General features: G+C 41.8%; 1 protein-coding gene across 5 annotated transcripts in view; it reads left to right on the top strand.

Annotated features, from left to right (window-relative positions):
• Nucleotides 1–21,176, top strand: part of Samd12 (sterile alpha motif domain containing 12) — a 422,167-nt gene that overhangs the window by 336,725 nt on the left and 64,266 nt on the right. For 2 of the 5 annotated variants that reach the window (XM_087190713.1, XM_021262725.2), the window contains one exon: nucleotides 1–21,176. This exon is cut by the window's left edge and continues 17,897 nt beyond it. The exons of the other annotated variants lie outside the window; for them this stretch is intronic. The gene's annotated coding sequence lies outside the window, so the exon portion shown is untranslated. 5 annotated transcript variants of the gene reach the window in all.

Below are 21,176 nucleotides of genomic sequence, written 5' to 3'. Positions count from 1 at the left end.
ATTATATGGGGCCATTATACCATTTATAGCATCCATGGGGCCACAACGGAGCCTGGTACAATATACGCCAATAAGATTTATTTTAAGTAAGGTAGCACTGAGCATAGTGGCATGGTGTCGGGCACATAGTAGACACTCAAAAGTATTTTCATGTAAAGAAACACATTTGTAGATGACAAAAATATATAACTTTCCAATTGCTGGTATGAACAAAGACTCATGTAAGATGTGGCAAACTAAAGATAAGGACTTCAAAAATCCAGATGAGGAAAGTGGTTGGTAATGAAAGCACAGGCTAATCTTTCATGTCACAGATGAAGGGAGAACGGTAATAGTCCCAGAGGAGGAATGAAATGACTGGACCTCAGCCATTTCCTGTCCTGCTGCACTTCTCTTTTAAGTTCAGAGATTGGGAAGGGCCCAGTGCATTCCAGCTCTTGGGTCGAACTCACCTGTCATTTCCTCCATTGCAAATGCCTATGTTTTTCAATGGCCAGAGGAAAAGGTGAAAGCTCTCACTGTCTGCCTGGCTCCAGTGGCTAGAACCTCTGGTATCTCTAACAGCTTGTTTGTCCAGGTTGTTAGGCTATTTTTGTCTGTGGTAGCTAATCCCTCACACTAGACTAAAGCAACCTGCAGTGCAGCACTTACCTGAATGGTGAGCAAGGTCAGGGAAAAGCATTTCATTTAAAAATGGCTCTGCACATAATAAAAAAAAAAGGGATCAGTGTTCAGTATGACTCTGAATACTGGGAAAAGAAAGGCATTTGACTTGCTGCGATTTTTCAAGGTCATGACTTGTCTTAGCAGTCCACATAGGTGATGGGCCTCTAGATGGTGGTTCTGGCCAGTCAGATTCTAGAGAAAGGGAGCAAAGACCGACCAGGTTACACCCGGGAACAGGAAACCAACCAGAGACATCACACGCGAGGCTGGGCCCCAAATCCAGGCTGATCTATGAATTGAATGGTCCCGGGGATGCTACAATCTTGCAGATTTCACATGACCATTTCAGGGAGGAGTTCTATTGACAAGACCAAGACACTTTGACTTGACCAGGGTCAAGGATATAAGCAGTCCTGGGCAGACACAGAAACCCTTAGAACACAATAACCATCTATTTGTATCTTGGAAAGGCAGCGTTAGTTAGAAAAGATCTCTGAGTACCCCTTGGGGTCTTAGTCTTTAGTTTCAGATAGGTCACCAGTGAAGTGGGCTGGGTTAATGGTTCTTTTTTCTATGGTGGCTTTTAAACACCTTTCTAGTAGGAAGTGTTTGATGAAATCATGGGCTGCTGGGGGAAGCACAACTCCCCTAGCATTTTGTCTTCCACAAACAGACCAAGAATGAGGCAGGAAGATTGGGGAGCGTGGTGAGTACCTGGCCTTATTTCAACCGCATTCAGAATGAGGAGCAGCTGTCACCCGTCCTCAACTCCTGGCCTGTGAGGAGGAAGACACAGGATCTGGGCTATGTCCTGGGCCTGGGTCAGGAGTAGAGAGATGTGAGATGAATTGGCTCAGCATCAGTAACCAAGGCAGGAAAGAGGGATAAGGGAACTCAGCAAAAGTGGGGGCCGTGTGTTTGCTAAATTCTAGGTGAGTTGTTGCAATCTGCTTGAATCCAAAGTATTCCAGAAGACACATTAAACCAAGGGATCCGTGGCTGAGAAGAATATATATAAAACTACAGCCAAATAAGATGTATTGAGTCAATGTGCTTCTGCTGCCTGTTTTGTAATTATTTATTGGTACTGCTAGGTGAGAGTCATCTACCTATATGTGATTTAAGAGCATTTTTATAAGCCTTTAAGATATGAATTATTATCTTTATTTTAAAGACTGAAATGGGAGCTTCATTGCCATTGGTCTTAACTTTGAACTGAAATTTGGCTTATACTGGGGCTTTACTTGAGTTCTAGCCTGGGTAACTAAGTACCGGGTGTAGCTTGTTTCCAGGAGAAAGTACATCCCATAGCAAATGTGAAAAGAAAGTGTTGACACATAACCCATGTGTAATTTGCAGGTTGACCACATGTGTTTACTTTAGTTAAAAAGGGTAAGTGCTGTATGAAATAAGTAAATGTATGAGTATATGTGTATGTGTATTTATTATTTATCTCACAAACACTATACCTAGAAAAACTGTGGAAAAAGCCAGATCTTAAAATACTGATAACAGCTTTCTCCAGAAGGCAGGACCAAGGGTTACCTTTTTTCTTCTTTATTCATCTTTTTTTTTCTACAGTGAAAATGAAGCCCTGTATATGTGTGTGTGTGTGCACGCACGCACGCGTGCACACGTCCTGAAGACTGAACCCGGGGCCACATGTGTTCTGACTGCACACTCTGCCTCTGAGCTTACACCCTCAGCCACACAAATTATATTTTTAAAGGACAAGAAATAAAGGACAAGTTACCCACCTGGCTCTTTTTAGACCCAGGTGTATTGGGTTTTTCCTCCTCCTGTTCCCAGGTCTATATCAGTCCCATAACAACAATGCAGCTTACGCGATGGATTTGAAGGTGATTCTGTGAGCTTGTGAATGGAAAGTTTGAGCAGGTATCAGGATTCCGAAAGCATCCTCTCAACAGGATTGAGCCACCTCATGATTATTAGCAGTGACAACATTTGGGAAAGCCATTGGGGAGCAGTAAGGGAAAGCAAAGGGAATGACTAGGTGGTCTAGTCTGAAGGATGCCCATACAGAAGGAATCAGTGTCAGGGAAGGGGAAAACTGACAGAGAATTCCCAGCCTCTGAGATCAGCTTGGGAGGGAACAAAGGGCTGGCTGACCTCAGGGCAGGAGAGGGCCACAGAAAGATGGAAAGACACGGCCCAAGGGCACTAAGGAAGGACATGTCCCAACTGTGTGGTGGAAAGTTTGAGAAGGGCACAGCCATGCAGTGGGCACTGGGGTTCTGGAAAAGGCTGTCATGTGGTGTTCACAAAGGAAGCAGATGGACTCTCATGACTCATTTGTCACGGGAAGAGCTGGGGGTGGCAGTGGTGGGAGGAAAGGGCAAGACCCCCCCGGGACAAGGAGTGGAAACAGCTTAGATGCATGTTATGAATGATTGTCTCCAAGGAGCCTGGTGTGGCAGGATGGATGATGACATGGGTGGTGTTACTTAAGATCCCTCCCAACATAACTCACTGTCTTTCCATGGGGCATGAATCATAATCTCTGGAACCTCCTTGTTTCCCAAGGAGGCTGTGCCACTGACAAAGGCTGTTGGGAAGATGAAGTGTTATATCACAACCCTTTTTTTGACTGTTCTTCACCTCCCTGTCACCCCTGGCCCAAAAGACCCCTGGGTGGAAACAGTCACTGCAGCCTCATTCTTAACATTCAGTGAATGGACTCAGGAATGATTTTTCAAAACATGAATTATAGTCTAAAATAAGTGGCTAAGGGCTCCCATTCCCCCACCCTCTCTGCCATCTTTCCTCTTTTTGTGCACAACAGATGTGGCCAATTTTCACGTAGGTGAAGTCTGCTTTACTCGTAGGAGACGAAGTTTTAACGTTGTTATTGTTATGGTTGAGGTTGCCATTGTCATTTTAACATCACCTATGTCTAAAAAGTGTTTGAAATAATTGTTTTGGATACAATAGAACCTTTCAAAAAGATTGAAATACAAGAACTTTTTAACAGAAGAGCTAGTCATAAACTGCAAGTCCTGGTTTTATTTCTCATGCTGGGCATCTTCTTCTTAATGCACAGCAGGTACTTGATAAATATTTGGGAATTAAGAATAAGTGCATTTTTTTTTTTGGTACCAGGAATAGAACTTGGGTCCTTGCGCTTGCTAGGCAGGTGGCAGAACCACTGAGCTAAATCCCCAGCCCAAGAATAAGTGCATTTTGATTTCACATAAATCACCTCCCTATTGCATTTTAGTAATCTAGCCATTTGGTCAGATTTTCTTCCCTGGGGCCTGGCCTTTGTTGGGGAGTGTTTTGCCAAACACAAAGATCAAGTATGTTTGCATTTGTATAATTTCTACCTGGTTCACAAGGAAATAACCAAATGGTGTCCTGCCTCTCACCAAAGCAGCCTCGTGGGGGAGGACAGTCTGCACCTCCAGCAGCTGCCAGGTCTCTGCCATCGAGGCTGTGTGTGAGGTGCCCATGCTCAATGTCTCTTCATGGGGTCCCTCCTGCTTCTTAGCCATACCACCACATTCATCTCCCTCCGTTGGCACAGTCTACAGAAATGCCCAGAGCAGCCATGGCCCCGCAGAGGGTAAGAGATGATGCTCACCTGTCCCTCAGAAAGCCCGGCTCCGATTCCTAACATTTGCAAAAAGGAAGGAGACTGTGGGCCAACAGTGAGTCCCGGGGCCCATAATACACTCACTGCCCACAGTGCACTCAGTGAATATCTGGTAAATGAGAGGAAAGGGCAGGATAGGGCAGGGAAGAAAGAGGAGGTGGGAGGAGGCAAAAGTATACAAAATAGAAGGAAAAGGAAGAAAAGAGAATAAGGGAGAGGAGAAATGAGGAAAGCAAGAGAGGCAAAAACAGAAGGGAACACGTTTTTCAAAACAGAATAGCCAGGTAGCTAGAAGGTGTGCGGAGTGGGCAGGGGAGCTCAGGCGGCTCCCAGTTGTGGAGGAGAGGGGCTGCCCAGGCAGAAGACACCGTGCTCCGGGAAGACAGCTGTGGGGCCTGGGCCAAGTCTCCCAGCCGCTCGGGCCACAGAGCAAGGTCATACAGTAGTGCCTCGGCTCACAAGCTTAATTGTTTCCATGATTCTGGTCGAAAACCAAATTGGATGAGAACCGAATCAGATTTCCCCACAAGGTCACCATTGAACCTGACCACCGAATCACTAACAGGAGGGGATCAGACCAGACCCTTCTCTACGTGAGTATCCCAATCCCAACCAGTCCGCCAAGGGCCAGCACAAGCTGTGTCCCGTGCAGCCATCACTCTGTACGGGACCCAGTCCCCAGGCCTCCTTCAGTCTCCCCAGTCTTCACGCCACTGGGCATCTCCATGTCCTAATCCGCCACAGGGAAGAACGCAGCTGCAGTTTCTGTGGGAGCTAAATCGTAGAACACGAGTATTCTGGAAGGGCAAATCCTTCACGTAGCCTCTCCTTAAAGCTAAGGCCCTGGAAAGACTCCTTAGGTGTCGCTGTCGATGACTCTGGGCTCAGAGAGAGGCTGTCCCAGAAATGATGGCCACTCTCGGCTAATGATCACCTTGGAGGGATTAGGACAGACAAGGTCTTTGAGCTTGGCTCCCTTTCTGCTGCGAATCAGGTATTAGGCACAGAATATAGCTAAAAGCGTTTCATGTGAGCCTGCAAACCAAACAGGCACTGGATCCAATTTTATACATGTACAGGTATATCAAATAAATTTAATTTCCTCATTGAAGGTGGTTGCTTTTAATTCTTGGGCCGGCAGTGCAGAACAGTTTCGAAGATTAAATTTCCATTCCGAGAAAGAAGTAGTCAGAGATAGAACTTCTAAAGCACAAGCAGCCAAAAAGCACAAGGTTTTCCGTGCACACAGCAGAGGTGGGGGGGAATGACTAGTGAGCAACAGACAGACAAGAAAGCTTCAGGACCAAGATTTCCTCTGCCACCTCATTTCAAGCCGGTGATCACCTTATTTATAACCAATGCAGGGCTGGCTTTGACGCCCTGTTGCAGCAGTGGGGACCCCGCTATCTTATGTCGGGCTCCTGGTGTTACTCTACATTATGTGTGGACTGAAGCTTGGCTGCGCATCCTCTCTAACACCTGAGCAGGGTGTAATTCCAAGGCCAAACTCAAGGGTTTTAGCAAAACTCACAGCTCACTTCTCCCACGAAGCCTTTCCTGCTTTCTGCCACTCATCCACCACCCCATGTCTCCTTCTCTCAGCTCCTTCACAGTATCTGCACGGGAGCTGTCCCAAGAGGCAGTGCTGGCTCCCAGTTATGTTCTGCAGCTTGGGCAGCTTCCTTTGCCTCTGCTAAGGAGTGAGTGAGAAGCTCCAGGACTTCCTGAGGCTGAGAACCCTGGGGACATAGAGAACCATTTAGTGAAACCAATAGGCCTGACAAACACACGCGGTCTTTGCCTCCCCAGGACTGCACCCAGTGCCTTGCATGTGTGCACAGCTTGGACGGAAAAGCAATTTATTGACTAAATTTTTTTTTTTTTGGTACTGGGGATCAAACTCAGGACCTTGCACTTGCGAGGCAGGTGCCAGAACCACTGAGCTAAATCCCTGGCCCCACTGACTAACTTTTGATCTCAATGTTCTGCCTGCCCAGTATTTGGTTCTTTAAGCCTTGGCGTAGTTGGGGGTTTTCACCACATTGAACAAGTTCGATTCCACATATTGGGTGCTAACTGCATGCCAAGTACTGTCAGATATTTCATACAAAATATACTGTTTCATTATTATGCAGCCACATTGCTGAGAGTTTAAACAGCTTGCCAGAAGTGGGAAGCAGGTGTTCACGAGGTGGGATTCGATCCCAGGACAGTCCACCCTTGCGCTGTCCATCCCATTGGCCTCCTGATGTTCTAGGGATCGCTCCCACCCTGCTCTGTCCTCCCACTCTGCCTTCCCGCTCTCCTGGCGCAGTCAGGGGAACCTGGTCAGCCTGCGTGGCTGAGTGTCCTGTCCCAAAGGTCAGAAAGTAAGATGAGACCCAGAAAGATCGGTTCAGCGTATCCCTCAGCCTCTGGTTGAGCCACCACACTGCCCCTAGGGTGCAAGATTCACCCTAGTTGACTCAGAAGCCAGTCCTGCTCACTGTCACCCTGTTATTCATAAGGCAGCGACACCTTGGATCTTACTCAACAACTACCGAGGAAGGTCCCTGTGCCTCCATCCTAAGGTCCTGTTGTTGCTCAGTGACGACCCCTAAGTTTACCCACATCCAAGACCAAGCAAAGGCTCCAGTGGCTGCTGCCTAGGGCTAGGGTCGCCTTAATACAGAGATTCCACAGAAGTCCTGGGAGCAGAGCCTTTCTTATGAGAAGCTACCTGCCACTTGAAGGACCATTCTTACTTTCTAACATACTGTCACATAGGGTGTCTGAAATGACTTAAAGAGAACAGAAATTACAGCTGAAGAAAATCCTATGATATAGATAATAAGTTCTTTTATTTCAAAAAATGAAATAATTGTTAGTTCAAGTAGTATTTTGACAATGGCAGCATTTCTGTTCAGCTGATGGTCCTTGAGCATGAACAGATTCTCATGAATAAAGAGGTGCTCATGGCAGTATTTATCTTAAACTGGATCTGTTTTAGAGAGTTGAGTATTTTAAGGAGAAGTGTATGTTAACAAGCTAAAAGAGTGTTTTAATAGGAATACTTTCTGGGGCTTTTTGTCAGTTAACACTGAGCATACTTTAATTGGCTGCCATTTGTTGCATTTTTGCTTTAGAAGAGAGTGTCTTCTGATGTATAAAAAAGGAAGTCACCTACTCACTAGCCACTTCAACGGAGAGCACCAACACAAAGAATGGGCTAGGGCCAGGTGAGCAACCGTTCTGCCATGATTGCATCCAGCCCTGCCTGTGCCATAGCAGACATCCAGTCTGCCTGGCAGTCTTGCCATTCCTCTCAACATGCCCTCCATGCAGCCACCACCAGTCCATTTTCGTGGCCACCAGTTTGTTCTCTGGGCTACCAATCCTTTTGTCTCCCCATAGTCAGAGCCAATGCTCCCGTGAGTAAGAGTAGGAGTCTTACAAGCCAAGAGTAAAACAGGATTCCATGTGTGATGTACAGCAATGAAAAAGAAATATTAATTGTGGGAATCATACCACGCAATCCCTATATTATGAGAAAAGATGGAACACAGGTTGAGCTACCCAAATTGTAAAATCTGAACTAAAATGCTCCCAAATCCAAAATATTTAAGCACCACCTAAGTGGAAAATTCCACTTAGGTGGAAAATTCCATCTGACCTCTAATGACAGGTCACAATAAAAATGCAGGTGCCACAATATTGTAGAAAATTACCTTCATGCTGTGTGTATAAGGTATATATGAATCATAAATAAATTCCACTAAATGGAAATTGTATCCCATTCCCAAGAGCTCAAAAATTTTAAATCCAAAACATTTCTGGCCCCAAGCATTTCAGATAAGGGAAATTCAGCGTGCAGTACTTTTTAGTATAGGAAAACAATTCACCATTGGGAATTAGGCTATATTTGGGGTAAGTAAAAAATAGTCCCTATCAGTTCATTCTGCCTCTTATCATCTGTGTTACTTAGATTTCTGTGACTATGACAAAATACATGAGATAACCAGCTTATAAAGAGAAAAAAGTAATTGTGGTTAAGATTTTAGATATTTCAGTCCATGATCTCTTGACCTGATTGCTTTTTGGACCTAGGGAAGGAGTGTGTAGTGGAACAAAGCAGTTCACATCTTGGGAGCCACGAGGGAAAGAGAGAGGAAGAGGAAGGCCTGAGGCCCTAAAAATCCCCATCAAGGCCATGACCCAATGACCTAACTTCCTATGACTAGATTCTGCCTCCTAAGGTCTCACTACCTCCAGTAATGCCACCAGGCTACCAACCATGCCTCCAACACATTGTATTTTTAGGGACATTCAAGATCCAAACTATAGCACCATCTATTACTTAAACTTTGGTATCAATCCCAATCAACCCTGATCTCCCTGAGAGCAGAAACTGTGTCTGTCTTCCTCATCTCTCATTATATTAAGTGTCTAGTGCCATTTTGCTCCCACTGAGCTCCCAGTCTTGCCTCCTTTAATTTTATCCTCCATATGAAAATGTAGACACATCACTCCCCTGCCTACAACCTCTTCACTCTACCTCTTTACCTACTGAGGGAAACCCAAACTCTTCTCCAGCCATGTTTCCAGCCAACCAAACATTGAACATTACAATCTAGTAACACCAAACCCTCTCACAGATATTGTATAGTTCCTGCCTTTGTGCTTCTTATTCATGCTGCCCTGTCATCCTGGAATTTCCTTCTCCACCAGATTCCAGTCCATCTATTAAAGCTCAACTAAGTCATCATTGTCCTAGAAATCCAACCCTATGTCTCTGAACTGGGGTCTTTGCCTTGCCTGTGTTCTAAAATCTCAGTCGGTTCATATTCATGTGAGAACGTTTACTATAAAATATCAGAATGATCTATTTTTATATTTCCTTGAAATGGTTGTGATTTTCTCCTACATGTTACAGGAAATCCAACTTAAACAGTAATGTGTACACATAAATTGAAAAGAGATGCACTGATTTCAAGTACTGAGTGGCCCAATAGTTCATAAATTATGAGGGCTTCATTTTTCTGTTTCTCTTGCCCTTGTCTTTTGGGCTAACTTGGATTAATTCCTTCACAGTATAGAAATTATTTCCACAGCACAAATTTATTGATATTCTTGTGAAAAGGAAGGATTTCTCTTCTCCTTACCAGCAGACAAAAGCTCTGATTGGATCAATGAAAGACTGCTCTCCATTCTTAAACCAGTCACTGATCAAAAGATAATCGTGATGATCAGCTGAGACACCATAGCTGGAGTGAGGAAGAGAATGAAGGGTACTGTGGAGCCACCAATAATATCCACTCTATTCCTGAGTGGCTCCTGATGGTTATGTGTCCCTGTGTTATTCGTCTTTAGATTCCTGGCATGTAGTACAATGCTTGATACCTATCTAGTAGGTATTCAGTGAACACTTACTTGGCTGGAGGGAACAACCTATCACTGAGCACTATGAACCTCATCTAAAAGATAAAATTCTCTAGGCCACCACCATTCTGGAACATGGTACTCTGCAGCTCTCTTCTCAAAACAAAGTCTCTCAGCTTTGCAATTTTGAGACTGCAATGGGTAGGGTCCTGCGGCTTCTTGTGATACATCTCCAAACCTTTCCAAACTTCCCTAAAGCCAGTTACACATGGCCAGGTACAGTTGCAGCAACAACTCCACTTTTCTGGTACCAAAATCTGTCTTAGTTACTTTTTTCTGCTGTTGAGACAAAAATACCTGATACTCAAAGTTAAAAGAGGAAAGGTTTATTTCAGCTCACAGTTTTTAGAGGTGTCAGTCCATAATCAGCTGGCTCCAAGAAAGGGTGGCATCACAGAGGAGAAACAGTTCATGGCAGGAAGAAAGCAGTGACGTACCAATCAGCAGGTGATAAACAACAACCCTCTTTGTGTCCCTTATATTTTATTCAGGCTATTCATCCTTAGAGTGTGTAGCACTTACACCCAGGGAGGACCTTCCCATTATCTACTCCCAGAACTATGCCAAACCAATCAGTAGACTAATTTAGTAATCACACACTCTTGATCATCATGCTCTCTAGATCCAGCCACCTCTGAAAGGCCTCACGTATGACCACATGAGGCTTTGAAGGGACATGTGGATACAAGCCATAACAGTATCCTTGTTCACCTGTCTACTTTCTACTTCACTTTTCTACTTCTGCTCTAAAGTCTGCTCTACAGTTTGTTTGTTTTTCAATCCTTCAACAAAAAGTTCTTCCACCTATTCCTCCCTTATTCTAAATTAACTTCTTGCAATCAAAATTCACCATAAACACTACCCGCCTTCCTCACCCTATCCAAGAAAGAGCTACCTATTTAAAGAAGTTCCAAGTCCTCCCAGACAACTGGACAATTCTGTGATAAATCTAGGAACCTATCACCAGAAATGATGGAAACATCAAAAGAGATCTGTTCACCAGTCAGTCCTTTTTTATTAAATATTCCCCGAAGGCAGCTGCTGTATATCTTTTGATTGCTCCTACAACAGAAGAGTACAACAGAATAGAAAGAGACCAGACTTTGCAAAGAGGTCTGGGTCAAATCCTGGTATCACCACTTCTTAACCCTATGAGATGTTGGGCAAGTGATTCAGTCTTCCTGAGCTCAGCCCTGTCCTGTGTGAAATGTTCATAATAACACCTACCATGTAGGATTCTAATAGGAGTTCAATAAGATCAGCTCTAAGACATGGCTGGGACAGTTCAAGGCCAGTCAATGCCAAACTCCCCTCTCCCTGCAGGAGCCAAAGTACATTATCATTATGCCAAATGTTCTTGGGGCCTTAATTCCAATCTTCAAATGATTCAGCCTGGGTTTTGTTTTATTTCTGTGATGCTGGGGGTTGAACCCAAGGGCCTCCTGCATGGTTGGCAAATGTTCTACCCCTGAATCTTCACTGAACCATAACCCTAGCCCTGAGCCAGATAGTTGGAGAAATTTGGTGTTACTGGAGAAGCCATTCCCAAAGCTGGTCTGTCCCCATGGTGTCTAATCACAGGAATTTAGCACCTTAGCAGTGTTGGGTATTTTGTCCAGGTCCCCACAAAGGCAATTATCTGCCTATCTTGACATGCCCCTGTTTAGTTCTTCTAAAGAAGAGGAAAATGAACAGCCCGCCCACTGTGGTCACTCTGGACCCCTAGATAAGATACATGTGAAAGTTGGGATGGCCGTGGATTCTGAGGAGCCTTCAGTGTTCTCAGGCTTTCTCTCCCTGGGCTCATGCTTTCATGCATGCTGCCTCTGTGATAAAAAAATGTCAGCCTCATATCCTGTGTCCAAAATAAACCTGCCAAAAATGTGTGGCAGGGAAGAGGAGTTGTGTGTAGAATTTAAGACACTTGGGGTTCATCCCTGGACACCCCTGTTTGTGAAACTACACAAGGCTCTTCTCCAATTGCTTCTTCAGACTTCTATGCCTCTTTTTAGTTCCTCTCTGTATATTCTGTTCCCTCCCATTTCCTGTATTTTGTTCTCTTTCCTTTTGGACACAAAATAAAATTCCTCCCTCCATCACATTCAGAGCATTTTTTCCCCATTAAGTTTATTGGTACATTTTAGGTATAAAATACAGTTACATACATCATTGGGATCTTGTACCATAACATGAGTATCTTGGTTCTTATTTATTTTCCCCTTCCCCTGCCCTCCCTTCAGCTCCTCCACCCTTCCCTATTTGCAAATATTTTGTTTCCATTTTTTTCTTTTCTCATATTTTTTCCCTTCTTTCCTTTCCCATACCTCTCCCACTTCCCCTGCTCCTTTAGACCTTTACTTCCTATTACACAATATCAATTATAAATTTTTTAATTAAAATATCAAGACCTAGGAGACATTACCACAGATTTTACAGAATTTAAAAGGATATAGAAAGCATGTTCAAAAATCTGTTTTGAAATAAATTTGACAACTTCTAAGAAGTACCTTGGAAGACAAATTAATGAAACTAACTCTGTAGGAAATATAAAATTTAAATAGCACCTATTAAAGAAAGTATATTTCTAGCTTGAAAACCTACCTATATGACAACAGCAGGCTCATATACATTTTAACTGATAAATTATATGAAACATTTAAAGCAGAATAAAACAGGAACACTTCTCCCCTCATTTTAGGAAATCAACATTGTGCTAATCCTAAAACTGGATAAAGATAATAGAAGAAAAAAGTATGAACATAGATAGAAATTTGTTTAACAAAACAAACTATTAGAAGTCAGATCTGGCAGGATGTAGAAAGTGGTTTTATTATAGGGATGGCAGTGTTGGTTCAGCATTGGAAGATCCACCCTCAAAAGTCATCATTTTAACAGAGGAAAGGAAAAAGCCATATGATCCTGTCACTCGTTGGAGAAAAAGTATTGGACTAAAGTCTACAGCTGTTCATGGTAAAAGCTATCAGGAGGCTAGAAGTAGAACAGAACCTTCTCAACAGATTAAAGACATGTACTCCATACTTCCAGTGAGAACACCTTATATGAATGGAGAAGATAAAATGCTTTCTCCTTAAGGTGGGGAACAAGGGCAGATATGCTTACTCTTTATCTGTCCATTAAATTTTGAAACCTAGGCCCCACCAAAATAGTCTGGCAATAAAATGACACAATTAGGATAGCATTGGCAAGGTAGAAGCAAAATCTTTATATGTAGATGAAATGATCATCTACAGAGAAAATACTAAGAAATCTCTAGGAGCCCCTAGAACTTGTATTTGAATTTAGCAGGATTAGAAAACACAAGGTATATATAAAAATTCAGGTCTGTGTATACTTGCTATAAATGAAGAATTGGATATTGAAATTTAAAAGTTATGTAGGAGTACAAAGGGCATAGAAAAGTTAAAACAAAACAAAAAACAAAAAAAAACAGTGTTGGAAAATGTTTAGAACCTAATTTTAAGACTTCTTCTAAAGCTACAGTAATCAAGGCAGTGTTGGTGTAAGGAAAGACATATAGATCATTTGAGTAAAACAGAGAATCTAGAAATAGAACCACACATATATGGTCCACTGAGTTTTGAAAGATTATTTAACATTAGCATTTTATAGAATATAAACTCAATTCAAGAGCTGAGGAAGAGATAGTGTTTTCAGAAAATGGCACTAGAACACCTGGTATCCATATATAAAAAATTAACCTTAACCCTTTATTTCCATATATGAAAATAACTTGAAGGGATCTATGAATCTAAATATGAAAGCCTAAAAGTATAAAACTTTAAGAAGAAATTATAAGGGAAAATGTTTATGAATTCAGGGTAGGCAAGAACTACCTAGGATACAAAAACATGATGTATAAAAGAAAAAAAATTGATAAATGAGATTCCATCAAAATTTAGAACTTTAAATGACATCAATAAAATGAAAAGTAGTCCTTAAACAGACCATGTTTACAATGTGTGTAACCTATGACCAGAATATATAAAGAACTCTTACAGCTCATTAGTAGCCCAATTAAAAAGTAGACATAAGAAGATGATAAATAGCCAGTATAGCACAAGGAAAGATGTGCAACTCTAGAATCAGAAAAACACTAATCAGTACAATAACAAGACTGAATTATATACTCATTAGGGAGATGAAATTAAAAGTTTTAAAAGCCTTGTCATGACTTTTTCTTTTTGTTGGATTCTCCCCCTTTGCATTTAATTTATCACGCCCAGTGGATTTATTCTGCTGGGTTTCTGGGGTTGTGATCCTCATTGTCTTTTCCTAGGGTATTGTCTAAAATTTTTTGGAGTGCTGGTTTGGTATTCATGAAGTTCCTGAGGTGCTCCTTATCATCAAAGTATCTTATTTCTCCATCAATTTTGAAAGATAGTTTTGCAGGGTACATCAATCTGGGTTGGAGGCTGTTTTCTTTTAGGGCTTGGAATATGTCACTCCAAGCTCTTCTTGCCTTGAGGGTTTGCATTGAGAAGTCTGCTGTGATTCTGATGAGCTTTCCTTTGTATGTGATTTGTTTCTTTTCTCTCACTGCTTGTAGAATTTTGATCTTCTGTTGGATTTCTGGAATCCTAACTATTATGTGCCTATGTGTAGATTTTTTTTGATCAAGTCTATTTGGAGTCCTATATTCGTCACTTATCTGTATGTGAAGTTCTTTTCCCCTGCTTGGGAAGTTTTCTGCCAACACTTCTGTGATCAGTTTTTTTATGTCATCTGCACTCTCTCCTCTTTCTCCATTGACTCCAATCAGTCTTATGTTATTGTTCTTTGCATCGTCTAGCAGCTGATGGATTGATTTCTCGTGTTCCTTTACAACTTTAAAGCAATTTTTCTTTTCCTGGTCACTAATTGCAATCTTCTCTTCTATGTTTGAAATTCTATCCTCACATTGGTTCAGTCTGCTGCACAGACTTTGGATGGAATTTTTAATCTCCTGGAAATCTGTTTGCATCTGTTTTATGGATTCCATTTGTTTCCTATGTTGGGATTCCATCATGTTCCTCAGATCCTCTATTTTTTTATCTGTGTCCTCTCTAGATTTATTAATCATGTCTTGCACTATGAGCACAATCTTTGCTGTCATCTGAGTAATTATTTCTGATTTCATTTTTCCCAGATCCTCTTTTGTTGGCAGTTCAGAGAGTCCAGGTGGTTGAGTATCAGATTGTTCCATCTCGTTTCCCTTTGGGGTTGCTGTAGGTGATCTGGAAGTCTGTTTTTGAGGCTTGTTTATGTGTCTTCTCATTTCTAGGGGTGGTGGTGCTTCTGGCATCTGCACGGCTCACCTTCTCTGCCCTAGGATGTGGAATGGTGGTGAGGGAGCTTCCCTCCGGGTGCTGGGACTGGCTCACCTTCTCTGCCTAATGGGGCTGTGCAGTGGCACTGGGACCCAGTGGCCATGACCCTGTGGCTCCCAAAGGACAAGAGCGGCAGCCACAGACAAAGGAGCATACATTCAGAGCCTTTTATCATCAGTGTTCATTTTGACTATTCATCCCCTTCAGACCTGTGGAGCTCATCAAAAATTTTATCAAACGAAGATAGTTCCCCATAACAGGAATTCTAATCTCATTTATTAATGATTGTTATTAATAATATATTCATTTCATATGAACAGAGATTTCCCAGAAGTACAAATGGCCAGTAAATACATGAAAAATGTTCAACAATGTTGGCCATCAAAGATATACAAATTAAAACAACACTCAGATTTCATCTCACTCCAGAAAAAAAATGGCTACATTCAAGAGATCAAATAATAACAAATGCTGGGCAGGCTGCATGGAAAATGGAACCCTTCTACATCGTTGGTGGGAATGTACCAACATTCTAGTACAACCATTGTAGACATGTGTATGGAGATTTCTCAAAAAACTTAAAGTAGACATTCAATTTGACTCAGCTATTCTTCTAGGTATCTTTCTGAAAGAGCTGAAGACATCATACCACATGGTATGCCACATGCATACCCATGTCTATAGTAGCACAATTCATGTTAAATCTTGGAAGCAGCCTAGATATCTATCAACAGATGAATGGATAAAGAAAATGTGGTATTTGTACCCAATAGACAACTAATCAGCCATAAAAAAGATAAACTTGAGTCATTTGCAAAAAAATAGATGCACCTTGTGACCATATTTTAAGTTAAATCAGACACACACTGTAAATGCCACATGGTTCCTCTTATATGAGAAACCCAAAATATAAATAAAGAACAAAATAAAAGATAAATAATAGGAAGTGGGGAGATACATTTTGTTCAAATGAAAAGCAGATCAAGAAATGGAGAGATGGGCTAGGGATGTAGCTCAGTGGTACAGCACCTACCTGGCAATGGTGCGGTCTTGAGTTTGTTATAGAAGACAGCCCATGGCAAGAACTGCTAGTGTCCTAAACTCCCAGTGGTTCATAAAACCAAAGCCAACAAATTTATTTGATACCTGAATGGGGGAAGGACAGGCAGTTAAAGTGATCCTTGCCAGTAGATCTCTAACATAAGGGAAAAGACCTAGTGGCCCCTAGAGATGTACTCTGTACATTCCTGTGTTTCTTTATGGAGCCATCGAAAGAAGTACATTGCCATCTTCTTCTCTTTATGCAGAGCTCTTTATTTTGTTAACTGCATTTTCATGAGAACAACTAGAAGGCTTGAGTCACACTCTGAGAACACAAACCTTCAAAATCTACATCATGGGCATGTGTACAGATTACCAAGACTGGAAAACATGATACCTATCTTTAGGATTCTTGAATAAAGTTGTTTTTCCCTTTGTATACAAAGAACACGTGTCCACTGTAGAAAGTCTAGTTACACAGATAAGCAGCAAAAGAAAGTGAGGATCACACTCCAAACCAACACACAGAAGCAACCATGATAATATTCATTGCAGATGGTTTTGATCTTTCAAGCGTCCACCTGCATATGTACTTTTAACAAAAATGCATGCAGGTTTTCTTTTTGCACCTGAAGTGCTGAGGGTTCAGTTAGCCATACCACTTGATTCACAGAACGCAATTTTTTCAGCTCTTGCAAGGGACTTGTGGATTTTTCCTCTCTCTTTTCTTTATTTTCATATTATCCACCACTCCCTGCAAAAATGCTGATAATAAAAATGTTGATATATTGTTAATATATACTATTTTTCTGAGTGTGGATGTGTTTATAATCCATACAGATGGTGTTGTGCTCTAGAGCTAATAGTTTCTTTTTTTATTCAACACTGTTTTGAAATCTATTCATGTTGCCATTTGTCTGTCTGGTCCAGTGATGGCAAACCTTTTAGAGCTTTCAATGATACAAACAGCCTATTATGACACATGTGCCAAGGTTTGCCACCATTGGTCTGATCTGTGATTCTCCTCGCTGCTCAGAATTCCATCACATTTTACTACCCTGGTCACAAACACCTGGGCTGCCTCATGCATATAACTTGGAAGAACTTATCAGCTCTAGACCAGCGATGGAGGGTCTTGGGTCATACAGCACCTTTGTGTCTAATTTTACTACATGCTGCCATATTGCAGCCCAGATGAGTGAACCATTGTCTGTTCCTCCCAGAGTGCATTGTATTATCCAGGTTTCTAATTTTGCCCAATCTGATGAATGTAAAGAGGTATCTGAGTGTTTTAATTTACACTTTCTAATAATCAAGGAGCTTGGGCATAATTAATATGCTGCTTAGCCACTTAGATGTTCCTGTCCTAAGATTAGCCTGTTTTAAACCTTAGGGTTTGAGTTGAGTGGGGGTCATTTAATGCCTTTTGAATTTTTTTACTGTGTATTTGTCTGACATTCTTATAGATTTGAGATAATGCCTACTTCAAGATTTTCAAAATTGCCTGTTTTGACAATCTCTTGTCTTTAACTTTCTTTTTTGAATATCTTTGGCCAAAAATAAATTTTTAATTTTTCTGTTGTCCATACACTTTTGTTTATACTCCTGGGACATATCTTTCAAATGTCATTGTTTTGTTTTAAATGTTGGATGGGGGGAAGATCAATTATGCTTGATGTACTTATTGTAGAATCTCTTATATTGCAACTAGAATTTTCATATTAATTGGACATATTTCAATAAGTTTGAGTCCTTTTTTATATACTCTTATTGGATCTCTATGAAAAGTAAATGAAACAGGTATTATTCTCCCCAATTTATGGATGAGGAAATTGGTTTGAATCACACATGCACTGACCTGCCCAAGTTCCACCCCTAATTAGCAAAGAAGGCAGGATCAGTAATCAAGTCTCTTATGCCCAAGCCCAGCAGCGTATCAGGAAGCTTATCAAAAATCAAGATAGTTTCCAATAAATACAGTCATCTTAAAATTCCTCATGAGAAAGCATTCACCACCTGCAGTACTTTGGTTGTTGAATGTCCCCTAAAGTCCATGTGTTAAAGGATCAGGCCCAGGATGGCTCTGTTGGGGGTGGGGGTTGGCCCCTTGCTCTTTCTCCTTTTGCTCCTTATCCACGAGGTGAGCAGTTTGCTCCACCTTGTCCTCCCTCCCATTGCTCTCTGGCACCCCCATTCCAGGGCCAGAGGGATGGATCTGCCCAGTTGTAGACTGAAACTTTCAAAACTCTGAGCCAACATAACACTTTTCTCTTTACAAGTTCATTGTCTTAGGCATTTTGTGATAGAGCTGTGAAGATAACACACCACTTGGTAAGATGACCCCAATTCTCATCTTGTGGGTCAAAGAAATAAGCCCCTTGTCTTATATAGGAAGAGGTGTGAGTGCCATAAGCATCTCTCATCTCTCGGTAATAGGGAAGTAAGTGAGAAGCAGGATTCCTGTTGAGTCCTGTTTGGAGTTCGAGGGCAGATACCTCCTGGTGGTTAAGGTGAGTCACCCTTCAGGCCCACTCTCAGACTGCAGAGATCTAAAGAGCCACTGCACCAGGGACAGAAACGTGGGTCTGAAGGAGGGGAGGTAAGAGGAAGAGTCTAATCACCCACATCAGAAAACGTGCTCCCAGAAAATGCTGTTAAATTTGACCTCAGATCAGACCACAAAAAGACAGATCCGAGAGAAATATTGGACTCTGGCCCCTAAAATCAATGAATGCCATCCCAGGGATGGGGCTAATGAGCTGAGGGTCAGGTGTCTGTCTGTAGGGGAAGGTGAGGCCAGCTCTGGACGCCCGCTGGCTAAGGGAAAGGTGATTGAAGGATGGGGTGAAGGAAGATTCATTTGTCAGTGCAGTCTTAATTGCATTACAAAATGCTGTTCGTCAGCATTTTGTGGACAAAGAGAAAAAAGCTTAGTCAACTACTGCTTAGTTGGGGTCTTTTCATCTTGACTTGTCCTTCAGCACCACAGGTAATAGCTGGTGAAATCCATGCTCTCTGACTGAGCATGTCTTCCTCGTAAAAAGATTCCTTTTGTATAATCCAGTTGAGTAAGGCTGCAGTCAGTACTTTTAAGGAGAGTTAATATTTTAAATATTTCCCAAATGAGCTCAAAAGATTATAATAACAATAATAATTATAGCTTCCATTTGCTGACTACACAGTGTGTGCCAAGCATTGTGTTTAACAAGCACAGTTTATTTACTCTGGTGAAAAAAAAAATTAAGGCCTAAGTACTATTATTATCTACATTTTGAAGATGAGGAAATTGAGGCTTAGTGGTAGAATGAATACCTCAGGGTCATAAAGCCAAAAACTGGCAAAATGGGAATGCAAATCCAGACCTATCTGACTTCAAAATGAATTTCTATAGTCTCAAAATTTGTCTGAGCTAAACATGCACTTTGGGGTGTGTAACAAGTGACCCTAAAATTTAGGCACTTAAAACAATGAACATTATTCCCTCGAGGAGTGGTTTACACTGGGAATTTCTGGCTCCAAGTCATTTTTGAAGTTGCAGTCAAGGTGTGCACCACGGCTGCAGTCAAGTGAAGACTTATGCAGAGCTGGAATTTTCCCCAGTGGCTATTGGCAGAGGTCTTAGCTTCTCATCATATGGAGCTCTACAGAGCGGCTTGGCTTTCATCTGGAAATAAAAATATCCTGCAAGTTTTTTAGGAAGATCAACTGAGACAACCTGTGAGATAGTCCTATGTGAGCTAAAGCTAGTTGCACAAATTTTGAATATGACTGTGATGGTATGAATTGGTCACAATCTTGCAGGATATTCAGGGATATGGAAATATTCTGCTTCCTGCAAAAGGATAACCAGCTCATGCCTATTTAACCCTAGCTTAGCCCTTAAGAAAGTGGCATCTTATCCAAGGCTCTGTAGGGTGAAAAAGTTGAGGAAACCTAGTGTCTGTACACGGCACTCAAGAAGCAGCTCCTTGCCAGAAGTCTGGCTGTGAATCCTTGCTTCTCTTGATGTTGGGTAGAAGGAAAAAGGTGTCTTTTTTACAGAGACCCAGTGGCTGTTAGAAAGCAAGCACTTGAACTCTTTGATAGTCAAGGCTCACACATTGGAACCCAAGCCCAGGATGGAAATAATCAGTGGTCTCAGTAGAAAATGACACCAGGGCTTAGCCAAGGAGAGTAGAGTGTGGTAGAAAGCCCTTTGGTGTAAGGCAAACCCATCTGTGTTCGTATTTGTAGTGAGGAAGACTGGTGCTCATTGAGGTTTTAAAATCTGCAGAACATACTTTGTATGTAAAGCATTTAGAAGAATATCTGGTACATAGGAGGTACTCAAGAAAGAGCAATGTACTAGTAGTTTTGTTATTCTTATCATTTCAACTACATATGGCTGTTTTGAGGAGTAAGGCATGCATTTATTTATTTAGTATTGTTATTACTTATTATATTGTACGTTCCATAAGATGGGAACCTCGTGTATCTGTCTTTACTATTGTGTTCCCATTACCTAACACAGAGACACTGCCTAGCACACATTATAGAAGTAAGTATATCTAATGTAGATCTTGGTGTGCATACTTATCAGCCTTATCATCATTGCCACCTCCATCAGCATCCTCATCTCCAAAGCTTAAGAAAACCTGGTGTGAAAACACAACAGTGTTCTTAATCTCTGACCATGAGATGTAATTTCCTCCTTTATGTACCTTAAATCCACAGGAGGATCTGCTTCTTTTCCCACAGTAACAAAAGATTCAGTTGAGCATATTGATGTAGTGTTCTTATGCCTTGAGGGAAAAAATGTGTACCCTGTAAAACCTTTAACAAGCCCTGACACCAGGTTCACCCCAAATCTCTAGGAGTCCTGCTCTCTGGATGTGGAGATCCATTGCCACTACTGACAAAATCCGTGGCTTTGGGTAAACTGCCAAACCTCTCTGAGCCTCCATGGCCTCATTTATAAAATGCAGAAAATAGAGCCCACCAAATATTAGTAGGACTGTTGTAATAAAGAACTGTGATGCTCTTTGCCAGAGTTCTTATGTGTGCCCTTCCCATAGTAGAAACACAAGAAATATTTATGGACTTTGTAAATAGGGAGGGATGGAGGGGTTGAA

The sequence above is a fragment of the Heterocephalus glaber genome, unplaced genomic scaffold (assembly GCF_053883595.1).
Source record: "Heterocephalus glaber isolate CG9 unplaced genomic scaffold, H.glaber_assembly_v1.0 deba00001555, whole genome shotgun sequence".
Classification (NCBI taxonomy): Eukaryota; Metazoa; Chordata; class Mammalia; order Rodentia; family Bathyergidae; genus Heterocephalus; species Heterocephalus glaber.
The sequence above is the reverse complement of the archived record's forward strand: the minus strand, read 5'-3'. Positions and strand labels throughout refer to the sequence as shown.